The sequence below is a fragment of the Denticeps clupeoides genome, chromosome 7, assembly GCF_900700375.1.
Source record: "Denticeps clupeoides chromosome 7, fDenClu1.1, whole genome shotgun sequence".
In the NCBI taxonomy this organism is placed as follows: Eukaryota; Metazoa; Chordata; class Actinopteri; order Clupeiformes; family Denticipitidae; genus Denticeps; species Denticeps clupeoides.
Window position 1 is genome coordinate 22,276,860 of NC_041713.1, and position 2,824 is coordinate 22,279,683.

The following is a 2,824-nucleotide window of genomic DNA, read 5'->3' on the forward strand; positions in this document are numbered from 1 at the left end:
TCATTTTGCACTTCTCTGTTATGTGACATACTGTCCATACTTTTTTTCTTAAGTACAATTTTTTTATATCATATCACACTGTTATTGGTGTCTCTCAATTTACCATGATTAACAAATTACAAAACAGTTGATAATTACAATAGAAGACTGCTTTTATTTTATTTTTTACCCCTGCTTAGCACTTTTATGTAGCATCTTTTTTCTTTTGTACAGTATTTGCTGTGATTTGAGATATTTCCTTTTTGCCCAGCACTGGGTTTAATGGCATCCAGTAATTAACATATGTAATGCATTCTGGTGTGAGTGTTATGTGCTTCTACAAATAAAAAATGTAAAAATCATTTTGTAGTGAGAAATAATGATTTCTGTTTTAAAAAAAGTGAAGGTGAAGTGATTGTGAAAGACTGCAGCACAGCACAATGTACACAACGAAATGTGTCCTCTACTTTTAACCATGGTACCAACCATGAAGTTTCTGTGTCAGGATGCTTTCCTAAGCACAAGTGTAGAAAGTCTTTAGGATGCCTGGAGACACCTTGAACTTTCTCAGCTGTCTCAGGTGCTGTTTCAGCCTTTTGGTCTGAACGTGGATGTGTTTAGACCACTTCAGGTCCTCTGAGATGTGGACACCCAGGTACTGGAAGCTGCATGACATCTGGTTACAATTAATACAGGTGAGCAGGACTGGTTCGAGACAGGCATAGAGTATATGAAGGGCAGACAGAAATGAGAAAACGGCACATGTTTTTAGTCATGTAACTAGATTGCACATTAATTTCCACCCCAGCATTAATTTTTCCTTTGTTAGCTGCTCGGGTGGAAAGTGAATCAGCTTTACTTCGTGTCTGGATCCTCCAGTCGACTGGCGGACAGTGGTGCTTGTGGGATCGAGAAAGTAACGCTGCGATTTTTCCTGTCGTGGGGTAAACACCCAGCTCAGACACTGTACACTGTACGATGCACGAACAAGCTGCGATTCAGTGATTTACTGTGAGTGCAAAATTGGCTCTAAATTCGTACAGTACATCCAGCTGAGAAACCGGCTCATTTGCATATCAACAGTGATTGCAACTGTTTCGATGGGGGAGGCAGATTTGTTTCTGTTTCTAATATTTGTTTTGGGGATCTGTGTAAAAACAGAGCTACTGTAGTAATTTTTTAAATCCATAATCTTGTCCATATTCAGTTATTCAGTTTGTTGGTAATCTATTATTTTCTTTCCTAAGAAGTTTGGTTTAAAGAGCTATATTGCTGGCCCCGATCACATCACACAGGACCTGACACATTCAACTTTAAGACCGAGGTGGTCCTGTTTACACCTGACCACTGTACACCCACGTTACACCTTTCTCGGCAGGTTGTGAGTTGTCCCTTTGTGGCTACATTACATGAATAGCATCAGGAGCTTCTCTCAGCAGGATGTCCCAAACAAACATCTGTACCATTTAGTGTTTGCAAGATGGAACAAAGCAGCAGTTTCATTCAGAGAAGAATAAATAGTGATATACTTCACTAATGCGGCAGTACTATGACATGTGACATCCATCTGAATTCAGTAAAAAATTAAAACTAAAGAGCTGAACAATGACGGAGGAAAACTTGATTCATCTCAGAGATTTATAACTGGTTTTCAGTGTTTCCAAAGCACAGAGAGGCCTATGAGGCCATATATGACACCATCATCTGTGGGGAGAAACCCTTACAGTACCATGGGAGCAGCTTAGGCTGCATTTCAAGGTCACCAAGTCCAGAGAACACTGCTACACGGCGGGACTGATGTACCTTGGTTACCTTTTTGAGTTCAAAGCTGCTGAGCTCAGTGTCGGAAAGTGGTGTGCTGCCTAATGAGTGAGGGTGCGGTGGTGAGACCAAATTGAAGCATTGCTGTACATATCAGTTTTCAATGAGGAGGAAATGGAAACAACAACAACAAAAAAATCACACTGTAAGTTGAGGGATGGAGCTGATATCAACCCATTTTATGAATGTGCAAACCCACTTTAGCAACTTCTATCAACTTTTGGAACAGCCAACAGCTACTTTCCTTGCTGAGTTGGCAACAGTGATGATCCAGAGTATAGAAGTAGCTTACTAACCACCCTGTGGCCAATGGTACATGGCTAGCGGTACAGTATATAAATGCCCAATTAGAATTAGAGCCCACATTCTTTTCATTTTACATTTGCTTCATTATTTTGGTTCAATACTGCTGTCACCTATGCTACATTTCTCATGTCCTGGTTATATAAAGGCCTACAACTCTCTCAGTCCTGTCACCCATCTTTCAGCGGTTAATATTAATGTTGCGTGGTTCTTATTTACATATGTTGTGGGCACAGGAAAGTCTGTGTTTGCTTATGAGGTCTAGTGACAACTGAAAGGCACTTTATACTAATATAATGATTATGATTTCCATTTCGAGCAATACAATTTCTTCCTGAAGTGATTGTTTTGTCATTGCTCCACTAGGCCACCGCTGCCCTGTCATGGGCGATAGATAGATCGTAAGGCTTTATTAATCCCTCCATAAGGTTCCTCTGGGAAATTCAGCGATATTAGTAATAATAAAAATGCACAGCCATGTGTCCTATTGCAGTCAGTAATGTTTAATTGTCCAGTTTGTGTTGGTTAGAATAATTGTTTTTGCTCCATCCTCCCCATCCTCCTCCCTCCTAGATTATTAAAAATTTCTGGAAAGAGCAGAGGTGTGGCTCTGGTCTGCTTCCGTGCAAGACCAGAGGTTTTAATTAGGGAGTGGGGGCTATTTGTTGGTGATAAAGAATTAAATTATGAATTAAAAAAATAAAGTGGAAACTGCAAGAAA